Below are 12,202 nucleotides of genomic sequence, written 5' to 3'. Positions count from 1 at the left end.
TGAATTCTTGTTGTTTTTTGAGATGGGGTCTAGCTATATTAGACAAGCTGGTCTCCAACTCACCATCCTCCTGCCCCAGCCTCTATGCCTGGCAGAATCTGCATTTTAACCATTTTAAGATGATTCCTGCTCATGCTGTTGTTTAAGAAGCACTTTTCTAGAACACATTTTGCTCCTGTGGTTAATCTGATTTCAAGAATGGTTGGAATTGTCTTTAGCATGGGGTGGGTCCTTGTCAGCTAGTGGGCCAGTGTTGGTACTCTGGTGAGAGAGAGCTGAGCTCTCTTAAGAGAAATACACACAGCAGCTTAGGTGTACTTTAGGTTGTGGGGAGAAACCATTGGAAAGATTTTCCAGTTTCTCATTATACCCCAGACTCAGTATCTGGATCCGTGCTGTTCACATGCAGCCATTTAAATATAAATTAATTAAGATTGAATAAAATTAAAATTTCTGTTCTTCATCTATTTTAGCTATATTTCGGTGCTCGAGAGCCACATGTGGCTAGTGGCTGGTGGATTGGAGATGACGGAAAGGACATTGTTATCTTTACAGAAGATCCCATTGGGACAGAGCTGGTCAGTGCAAGCTGCCCATGAATGCAGACTGCAAGCTGGTAATGTGAGGCTGAGAGTGGAGGCAGCGTGGTAGGCAGAGGGAACATGGGGTTTCTTGAGTCTGCCATTGTGTGACTGTGTGCATAACCACTGTTGGTCATCTGTGAAATGGGAACCATACAAATATCCTGTTTTACCTGGCTGAGGCTCTGTGAGACTGAATATCATATATGTGGATTCACATGAGAACAGATTTTTCACAATTCGACACCCTTGGTGCGCTCAGGAAAACATATCCCTTGATTTTTGCCCAAATTCATGCTGTTGAATATCTCAAAGTGGGGAAGGAGGAAAAAGAGAAAACAATCTTTCCTGGCTCAGATATTTTGAAGACTCTTATGTCTTCAAAAGCAAAAGTATGGGGCATTTTCATGTATCAAATGTAGTATCCTAAATAATCCTGAGAATTGGGTCTTACAGTCTGTTTTGGATAGAGGAAGATACTAAGGTCCAGAGGGGTTGGAGTAAAATGTCAAAGATCAGACAGCTACTAACAGTGGGTGAAAACAACAAGAGCTCAGGTGCAGAGGTGAGCCTCACATCCAGTGGGCTCTCCACTGCTGCTTCTGATGTTGCTGAAGGAGGGAGGGACAGTCATTGCATATAATGCCCATTCCTATGGGTGATCAGCAGCGGAGACAGAAAGCAGCAAGGCAGGGGCAGGGCTTTTGCTGATGAAGTCATATGTACCAGTAATTCCCAAATTTTGCCACCCATGGACTCACCTGGGGAGCACCTCAGACCAATTAAATAGCATTTCTTGGGATTATTGCTAAAGCTCTCCAAGTGTTTCCTATGTGCAGCAGAGGCTGGGAACCTAGACCACTTTCCCTGATTATCCTCACCTCTTCCCTCTGGGGACAATTAGAAAACAGGGTGTTTGCTAGATAGCTCTTCTCAAATTGTAGTGTGCATCAGAATAACCTGGAGATTGTTTTAGGACACAAATTCTTGTGTTCCACCTGCTGATATTCTGACTCAGTAGCTTTGGGTTGAAGCCTGAGTTTCTGCGTTTCTAGCAGGGTCCCAGATGCTGCTGCTGCTGATCTGGAACCATACTTTGAATAAGATGGTCCTGGAGAGCTGTAGGGTCATGTTCCCTTCATAGGTGGAAGAACATTTCTGATCCTGGTGTCCACACGTCGATGGGTTTCATATAAACCACAATCTTGGAGTAGATTGAGGAGTGTTTGGAATGATGAATGATAATTTTTGTTTGCACAGGGAATTTTCCATTAAGAAAATTAGCTTTCTTCTTGATAACAACAGTGACTAAAAATTCATACCAGGGTAACAGGTATAAATAGTGATAAATAGAAATGTGTCAAAATGTAGTGTCATCAATTTAGAGGGAAAGTAAAAGTGAAGGCTCATTGGGATTGCATTTGGAAGGATGGCACTTTACATCTTCTTTTGCTTATTGTTTTCCTTTTAAAAATATAAATATATTTGAATTGACACATAGTAATGGTACATATTAATGGGGACATAGTGAGACATTTAGATACATGTAGGTATAATGATTAGATCAGGGTAACTGGTGTATTCATTGTCTTTGACATATATATATATATATATGCATATAGTTCCTATATATATATAATTTTTTAAATTGAGACCATTCAAAATCCTCTTGGCTGGGCACAGTGGCACATGCCTATAGTCCCAGAAGCTTGGGAGGCTGAGACAGGAGAATTGTGAGTTCAAAGCCAGCCTTAGCAATGACAAAGTGCTAAGCAACTCAGAGAGACCCTGTCTCTAAATAAAATACAAAATATGATTGGGGATGTGCCTCAGTGGCTGAGTACCCCTGAATTCAATCTCCAGTACCCCTCACAAAAAATTCCTCTTGACTAGCTATTTTGGCATTGACTTTTTTTTGTGGGGGGTAGCAGGGATTGAACTCAGGAGCACTCTACCACTGAGCCATATCCCCAGCCCTTCTTTATATTTTATTTAGAGACAGGATCTCACTGAGTTGCTTAGCGCCTTGCTTTTACTGAGGCTGGCTTTGAACCTGTGGTCTTCCTGCCCCAGCCTCTTGAGCCACTGGAATTGTAGGCCTGTGTGCTGGGTGACTCAAAGAGCTATTTTGAAATATGCTGTTAACTATCAACTGTACATAAGCTATGGTGCTGCAGAACATTAGAAAGTACCTTCTTCTGCAGCTGCACCACTGTATCCATTCCCTCATCCCAACCTCCCTGCCATGTCCTTTCCAGGTTCTGGCAACCATTCTTGTACTCTCTACTTCTATGAGATCAACTTTTTAACTTCCACACAGAAGTGGAAACACATACTGTCTGTCTTCCAATTCCTGCCTTATCTCACTTAGTGTAATGTCTTCAGTTCCATCCATGTTGCTGCAAATGACAGGATTTCCTTATTTTTATGGCTGAATACTACTCATACATATGGACCACATTTTGTTTATCTGTTCATTTGTTGATTCTGTATCTTGACCATTGTGAAGAGTACTGCAGTAAATGTGAGAGCAGAAGTTTCTTTGACATTTTGGTTTTATTTTCTTTTTATACTTAGTGATTTCATTTCCTTTGGATTCAGCATTACTGCATCGTATGGTGGTTCTATTTCCAAGATTTTTTGGAGACTCCATCTCATTTACCATTGTGGCTGTGCTCATATGCAATCCCACAATAGTGTAGGAGAAAGACCCTTTGCTTGTTTTTTTGCACATGTGAGGACCCTTTGCTTCTTCAGCTGTTCTCTTGGTCATTGCTGACTTGCTTTAACGGTTTATTCATCCCCCTTTTCATTCACATGTTACAAATTTGCATGCTACCCACGTCGATAATAACACAAACCTGAGCAAGAACGCAGCAGGAAGCAGTGATTAAGTGTAATCAGAAAAGTGTTGAATGAAAGCATGAAGCCAAAGAGTCTTGACTTTTTAAAAATGGAAAACACATCACTCAAGAATGGTTCTGCATGAAAGTGTGGATCAGTGCAGAGTGAATAACCTCCTGGTTTACCTAGGACAGTTGCAATTTTAGCACTGTGCTGTTGGAGAAGTTTTACTCCTGAGGAAACCTGAACAGTTAGTTGGTCAGCTTATCTTTAACTATGACTTAATACTGAAACTACAGTAAAACTTTAAACATACTCATTCCTGAGATGCATCTCCAGACATTCTGATTTAATTGGTCTGGGGAATTTCAGGTTTAGGAGCTCCCCAGGTGATTACAATTGGAAGATAGGATTATAAATCTCTAGTGTAGAGGAGACATGTTCATTCATTGTTGATTCTGTATCTTGACCATTGTGAAGAGTAAATAATAAAAATTTCATCTTTTATCTACATCCTCTGGTTACTTAAAATCATGGCATTTGCAGGTTAATGGATGGAGTTGGAGAATATCATGCTAAATGAAGTAAGCCAATCCCCCCCAAACCAAAGGCTGAATGTTTTCTCTGATAAGTGGATGCTGATCCATAATGGGGGTTGTGGGGGAGCATGGAGGAACTTTGGATGGGGCAAAGGGGAGAAGGGGAAAGGGAGGGAGCAGGGGAACAGGAAAGACGGTGGAATGAGATGGACATCACTACCCTAAGTACATGTATGAAGACACGAATGGTGTGACTCTACTTGTGTATAACCAGAGACATGAAAAATTGTGCTCCATTTGTGTACTATGAACTGAAATGCATTCTGCTGACTGCATTTGTTCTAACTGGTCACCCTCTTTACAGTGTTTATGTTCTACTCATGAAGTGTCAGCACCCAGAAAATAAATGAATAATAGACAGTGTACCTTTAGACTGTGTCAGTGCTGTGAACAGGGCCACCCCAGGGCATGTGTGACCCGTGTCCACATAATCACATCGGTGCAGCAGCACTGTTCTGGCCACCAGATCTTGCATGTTCCCATGATAGATACTGTGCCAGTGAGCTGGGGCAATACATTGGCCAGTCTGCCTCCCTGAAATGACAGCTGGAAATGGAGTCACTAGACAGACCCAAAGGCATGTGTATCTGTGACCTTCCGGGTATCTGGTTAGAAAATGCCCTTAGGTATTTAAAAGGATCTGGACTCCACATAGTTCAGGAAACCCCCCTTCCCCCACCATATGTCACTATTTCTCAGGGTGATGAGAGCAATATTTGATTGGAGACCCAATTGACTAGAAAAGCTATTAAATGAAAAAGTTTGGGAAGAACATTAGAGGAAGAAGGAGCATCAAGTGAAATGGCCTTAGTGTAGGAATGAATAAGGTAGGCAAAAGATGAAAATTTTATTATTTTCTCTTTCGTAGGAGGCCAGAGATGATCTAAGTACATAAATCATGACCTGACAGGGCTTAAAGGGATTCATACACTTTGTGAATGAGATGAATGAAGTCACTCTAGCCAAGGGAATGGGTTTTTCAAAGATTAAGGGAGTGAAATAGTAAAGCATATTTGAGGAATTCTTGGTAAGACATTGGATCTCTATGCTTGGGGGGGTGAGAGAGAAGGGGAGGTGGTGTGTGTGTGTGTGTGTGTGTGTGTGTGAAGCTAGCACTTGAGGATTTGTGGACTATGTAAAAGAGTTTCCCTTTATCCTGAAGACACGGGAAGAGCACTAAGACACTGTCTTAGGAAGAGTGCAGTCAGATTTTCTTAGAAAACTCACTTTGGCAGCACAGTGTGGAGGATGGGTTGGAGGAGTGGGTTGAAAAGTCATTAGAAATATTCTAGGAAGAGTCCTGAAGGAACAACTGGGATGGAGAGAGACTTACAGAGCAAAATGGACAGCCTTGGGTGAGTAAGAAAGCAAGGGAGAAAGAGAAGAAAAAATGATCCCTCAGTACACAATGACCAGCTGAGATTGGCAATGCAAGATGAAGCCAAGCTTTCTGGAACAGAAAAATTTCATTCTTGATGTCATTGAGCTTGAGATGCTCATGGTTTGCATGTACATGATACATGGTTGGGAATTGGGGTCTGGAGTGGTGGTGCAGTCAGGTCTGGAGATGGGAATTTGGAAAATATTGAAGGTGACAGGAAGAGGACAAAGGATGGGTAACTGAGTAACACCAACATTTAAAAAGTGTGAAATTAAAATTGTCATTACAAAGGGACCACAGAAAAGAGAGACAGGAGGAGAACCCAAGATCATAGTGCCCTAGACTACAGGATGAGAGCTTTTCAAGCAGGAGGGAGTGGTCAATAGGGCAAAGTGCTGAACTTTGGATGTGGAATCTCCTGCAAAGGTCAATGTGTTAAAGGCTTGGTCCACAGGGGGGTGGTATTGGGGGGCACTTTAGGAGGTGGGTCATTATGGGAGGTTCTTAGGTTATTGGGGGTGTGTGTTTAAAGAGGGTCATGGGTTCTTGATCTCTTCCTTTTTTGGTTTCCTGGAAAAGTAGTGAGAAATTTCTTCTGCCATGTCCCCTGTCATTGCCATCTGGCACCCCTTCCAGAGGCCTAAAGCAATGAGTCTGTCAGATCGTGGCCTGGAATCTCCAAAATGGTGGACCAGAAAACCCCTTTTCCTTTCATAATTTATTTATTTATTTTTTAATTTATTTTTTAGGTGTAGATGGACACAACACAATACCTTTATTTTTATGTGGTGCTAAGGATCGAACCCAGGCCTAGGCGAGCGTTCTACCACTGAGCCACAATCCCAGCCCCATAATTTATTTATTTTAGGTATTTTGTTATAGTAGTGGAAATCTGACCAACACAGCAAGGAAAAAGGTTGCTATTCCTTTTTTACAACTCAATGCATCACCTGCCATATAAATTCAGGTATTTTTCCCACTTATTAGACGATATCTTCAGGAGGATAGGGATTTAGTCTACCTTATCCACTGTTGTATTCTTAGAGTCCAGAACAGTGCTTGATACATAATATATGTCTTAGTCTATTTGGGCTAATACGGAAAATGATAGCTTTTAAAATTTTTTTATAACTTTATTTTATTTATGTATTTATTTATTTCTATGTGGTGCTGAAGATTGAACCCAGGGCCTTACATGTGTGTCTGTAGTCTCCACTCCACTGCTGAGCCATAATCCAGCCCCCAAAGCGGTAGCTTTTAAACAAGAGAACTTTATTTTTCACAGTTCTGGAGGCTGGGAAGTCTCAGATCAAGGTGCTAGAAGATTCAATGTCTATTTTCCAGTTCTTAAACAATGCTTCTCACTGTGTCTTCAATATTGGTAACAGAGGTATACATTGGGCCTCTTGTATAAGGGCACTAATCCCATTCACGAGGACCCGACCTTAGGACCTAACCACCTTCCAAAGGTCTCACCCCCTAATACCATCACATTGGAGATTAAGATCTTAGCCTATGGATTGGGGGTGGGGCAAAAACTCTGATCATAGCGTTCAAATGTTTGTTGGATGAATAAATACCCTGAAGTGTGATTTGGATTTAGCAATTCAGCATCTTTGAGGATGTCAGAGTGTGTATCTTTGGTAGAGTATGGGAGTGGAAGTGTGTCTGTAGTCTCTTCCCTGAGGTCAAGAGGACTGGGGAGAGGATGATGGGAACAATATGGCAAGCATCTCTATATAGCCATATATCACAAAGAACAAAGTCAAGTGATTAAAAAAGTCGTACAAATAAGTAGTCCAGAGTACTTCCTGGTCAGTTAGATCAGAAAAATTTTAAGAAGAAAGTAGAATTTGACCAGAGTGGGGGAGAGAGAGTGGTGGTAGATATTTGAAACAAAATGGAGTTTGTGGCAGATGGAAAGAGGGTTCCCCCAAACATGCCATGTTCTATTCCTGGGAGCCAGTGAATATGTCACCATATATGACAAAAGGGACTTTGCAAGGTGATTAGGTTAAAGATATTGAGATGGAGAGATTAGTTTTGATTAGCTTGTTGGCCCAGTCCAGTGCAACCATAAGGGTCCTTATAAATTGGAGGCAGAGGATCAAAGTAACAGTAGATTTGACAGGTAGAGCAAGAAATTGGGTTGATAACAGGAAAGGACTATGAGCCGAGGGCAGCAGTCAGCCTCTAGAAGCTGAACAGTAAGAAAATGATTCTCCCCCAGCCTGAGAGGGAACACAGCCCTGCCAACATCTTCCTTTTCAATTTCTGACCCCTATAATATAATAATTTTCATTGTCTTAAGCTATTAAACTTATGGCAATTTGTTACAGTAGTGCTAGAAAACTAATATAGAGCTATTAAAATATTTTAGGCAGACAAACTATCAAGGAAAGCATGAGAAGGGAAATAGGAAGCAAATATCTCCTTTACAATTTAGCTGTGGCATAGAGAAGGATTCCAAATTAAAGGATTCACTGTCTGTTTTTTTAAATGGTGGTTCTGATTCAGTTGCTCGGGAGAGGCCCCTGATTCTATTTCTGTAGAAAGTATTCATTAGTTTTCTACTGTGAGCAGTAAACTCAGGATAAGGGCCCTTTCTCCTTTCTGCTCCTCTACCGCTCAAGTATAGAGTGTAAGATTATATTTTTAGTGTTTTACTTTGTGCTGTTAAATATGTTCATATTTCTACTACCAGTATTTTAGCCTCTGGTCTTAAGTAATGTTCCTGATTATAGCAGGCAAAGGGTGCAGATATAATTGTGAGGCACAAAGCCTACCAATTCTACCTGTATCTTTCTTTATCCTGTAAATTCACTTACTGTTTAATTAAGTCTATATTTTTATGACAAGAAACATTTAAATTTCTGTCAGTCACATTACTATTTTTGTTTTTATCATAGTTCTATTATATTCTAGTATCAATGATCACAATGAGTCCTTTTGCTGGATTATATGCATGCATCTCTTGGTTGGTAGGTTGCATGATTCTGGAGTAGGTTTTTTCAAGAAGAATGTATAGGAACAATATTGCCAGAATTCTAGCATGTTTTAAACTTTTTTTTTAACAAGTTTTTATATGTGAATGCCTAGCTTAATATTGAATCTGTTGTTTTATTTTCTCCCGGTACTGAATGTTGCTGTTTTTACAGATCTTTCTACATCTAAGTCCAGCTTGATTTCCTGCCTCATAAGAGACTTGATCATTTTGATTGGTGGCCCAATTATCCTTTATTTATTTATTATTTGAAGTTCAGTAATTTTATTAGGATATGTGTGGACATTAATGATTCTAGGTCAGTTTTTCTTGGCATAAGGTGGTTCTTTCAATATCTGACCCCTATAAGATAATAATAAGTTAAAAAGTTTTAAATGAAAATGTTCCTAAATTACATTTTAAAATTATGCACTCAAATTTAAATGTAATTTAGAAATATTTTCATTAAAATTTTTGCTCTGATCTATTATTTTGATTTTTTTCTTTGGAGACACTAAGTATGCTTATGTTGAATCTCTCTTTTCTATCATATATTTTCTTTTTAATCCCAATTAACTTTTAATTTCCATTTTATTTCATTTTTGTTCATATTTCTCAGTTTGTGCTCTGTGCCCTGCACTGGTTTTTTTTTTTAAATTTTATTTGATCTTGCATCATTTCTCATTTCATCTGCAATTCTGTGATGATTTAATTTTTCCTCTCTACTTCATTCCTCAACGCTATTCACATTTTATCTCCTTGCTGCCCACCTACTCTTACCTGAATTTTGGTATTGTGAGTTTGAACTATTTCTTCATAGATATGTGCTTTATTGAGATTTAAAAATTTTAAATTTTGTGATAAAATATTCACAGTTGTCCCTCCTTATTCATGATTTTGCTTTCTGAAATTTCAGTTATTTGAACTCAATTTTGGATCAAAAATATTAAATGGAAAATTCTTGAAATAATTCATAAGTTTTAAATTACACACCATTCTGACTAGCATGATAAAATCTCATGCCACACTGCTCTGACCTGACCAGGACATGAATTGTCCCTTTGTTTAGTGCTACCTGCCTGTTAGTTATTTAATAGAAATCTGAGTTATTGGATCAACTGTCACCAGTATCATAGTGCTTGTGTTCAATAACTCTTATTTTCCTTAATAACATCCTCAAAACATAAGAGTTAGTGATGCTGGCAAATGAGTTGTGCCAAAGAGAAGCTATAAAGTGCTTCTTTTAAGTGAAAAGGTAGAAAAGAAAACAATGTGCTAAAGTTGCTATGATCTGTGGTAAGAATAAATCTTCCATTTATGAAATTGTGAAGGGGAAGACGTGTTAGTTTTGCTATGGCACTCAACTACTAAAGTTATGACCACAACGTGTGATGAGCTTCAGTTCTTTGATTTCACGGAGTTGAGGCCGGGACACAAAAAACCAGTGTAAATAATAAATAATTGTGTGGGACTGGGTAGGTGGAAGCTAATTTGGGTCTGGGAAGACAGAGGCTGTTTCTGAGGGATTGAAATGCAAATACTTCCAGGGCCCTTCCCCCTGGTCCCCTCAAGCTGTTGCCAAGGTTACCTGCCTACAGGGAACTGTTCCTTCCCAAAGGTTGTTAACAAGACAGACACACCCTGAAAGGCTACTTTCCCCAACCTTTGGACTCTTTGGCCTACCCTTTTGGGGATGTGCTAAGAGGGGTACTGACCAAAAGAGGAGAGGAGAGAGGCAAGATGGTGGTGGGGGGGGGAGGAAATGAGAACAAAGGAATTCTAAAATGTATAAAAAGGAGAGGACACCCCCACTTCCTTGGATATCCAGTTCTGAGGTCCCTTCTCTGCAGAGAAAGTCTATCTCTGTTCTATCCTCTAAATAAAACTTGCTTTCTAGGCTTGCCTCAGCATTCCTTGGGTGTTCAGTCTTCATATCGGGGAAATGGAACTCAGCCTTGATTGATTTTCATCACGGGCAGTATCAGAATTACAGAGGCATTTTTATCACATCATCAACCTAAGAAGGGTGCATGTGCTGGGTGTGGTGGCACATGCCTGTCATCTCAGTGGCTCAGGAGGCTGAGGCAGGAGGATGGCAAATTCAAAGCCAGCCTCAGCAGCTTAGTGAGACCCTAAGCAACTTAGTGAGATCCTGTCTCAACATAAACAAATTTAAAAGGGCTGGGAATGTGGCTCAGTGGTTAAGTGCCCCTGGGTTCAATCCCGGGTACTAAAAAAATACAATTAAAAAATAAAAAATGCATTTATTACAATTTGATATTTAGAGACAGAGAGATCACATTCATATAACTTTTATTATAGTGTATTGTTATGATTATTCCATGTTATTGCAAGTTATTGCTGTTAATCTCTTACTGTGCCTAATTTATAAATTAAACTTTATCATAGGTATGTAGGTATAGAAAGAAACAGTGCAAACAGGGTTCTGCGCTGTCTATGGTTCCAGGCATCCACAGGGGTCTTGGAACACGTCCCCCACAGACAAGAGGGGACTACTGTATTCAATGTTCATCTGTTCCCCAGAAACATTTTTGTAAAGAATATTATTCTTCTGTTAATATGCTTGGCTTTTTTGTATTTTTTCCTTAGAATCTCTCTGTATGTAGCCCATGCTAATCCCTTTTTTATTATTTATCATTTAATGAGTTGGGTTATAATGGGCCCAGGGTACTATTCCAAGCTAGTTATTATTCACAACTGGAAAGCTTTCTTCTATACTCCTGCAAAATCAACTCCTTCCTGCAAGCATGGCTTAGCTGCATAATTCTTGTGTAGCCCACCTCCTCTGTTTCTATGTATTGAGTCAGGGTCCTTAGAGACTCCTGCCACCAGGCAATTCACTCTTGTTCTGGAACATGCTGTTGCAGACAAAGGCAGGAATGTTGCTTTTTAGGGTGTTCCTCATAACCGGGAATGGTATTTTGTTGGTGCTCTGGAGGACTGCCATGGCTGGTTTTTCTGTCCTGGGTTTTTGCCCCTTCCTCCCACACAGCTCCTGCATACACAAATATTTTGGAATATATTTCCTACTTTCACTAGAAATGCAGGTTTTTTTTTTTTGTTCTCCGCCCCCGTGGCTTTTTATTTGTTAGTTTTTGAAGCTTTCTAGGAGAAGAAGAGAATGAGGAGTTTCTGTAGCTGTGGCTACACCTGGCGTAATGACTGAGGTACTCTGCAGGTAGAAAGTGTCCTGATTGACTGTGTGAGGGCTATTGCTTTGCCTGAAGTAGGGAGGATGCATAGGAATATGGGCAGTAAGAAGCAGGATGGGGCTGGGGATGTGGCTCAAGCTGGCCTGGCATGTGTACGGCCCGGATTCGATCTTCAGCACCACATATAAAGATGTGTCTGCCGAAAACTAAAAAATAAATATTAAAATTCTCTCTCTCTCTCTGTCTCTCTCTCTGTCTCTCTCTCTCTCTTAAAAAAAAAAAAAAAAGATGCAGGATCTTCCTGCAAGAGGCCACTAAAATCAATCAAATAAAAAGTCCTGAAAGCCTAATGGTGCCAGCAAAGGGGTGCGGGTGAGGATAGAAAGGACAGATATTGTGGAGGCAAAAAATGCCCAGAATTAGCAAGCGTTCTCTTGCACAAAGGGAGGAAATATTAAAGGGAGGAAATATTAAAGGGAGGAAATATTAAAGGGAGGAAATATTAAAGGGAGGAAAAATTCGACGGAGGCTTTGAGCCTGGAAACCTGGAAGGAGGGTGTTTTCAGAAACAGAAATGGGGAAACCAGGAGGAAACCAGCTCTTGGAGAAAAGCATGTTTGTTTTTCTTTCTTTCTTTTTAA

At 40.1% G+C, this 12,202-nt stretch overlaps 1 protein-coding gene across 22 annotated transcripts in view; it reads right to left on the bottom strand.

The window, feature by feature from the left end:
- Window positions 1–12,202, bottom strand: part of Trpm3 (transient receptor potential cation channel subfamily M member 3) — an 814,506-nt gene that overhangs the window by 96,320 nt on the left and 705,984 nt on the right. The gene's annotated exons all lie outside the window — the stretch shown is intronic.

Source organism: Urocitellus parryii, chromosome 4, assembly GCF_045843805.1.
Source record: "Urocitellus parryii isolate mUroPar1 chromosome 4, mUroPar1.hap1, whole genome shotgun sequence".
NCBI lineage: Eukaryota > Metazoa > Chordata > Mammalia > Rodentia > Sciuridae > Urocitellus > Urocitellus parryii.
The sequence above is the reverse complement of the archived record's forward strand: the minus strand, read 5'-3'. Positions and strand labels throughout refer to the sequence as shown.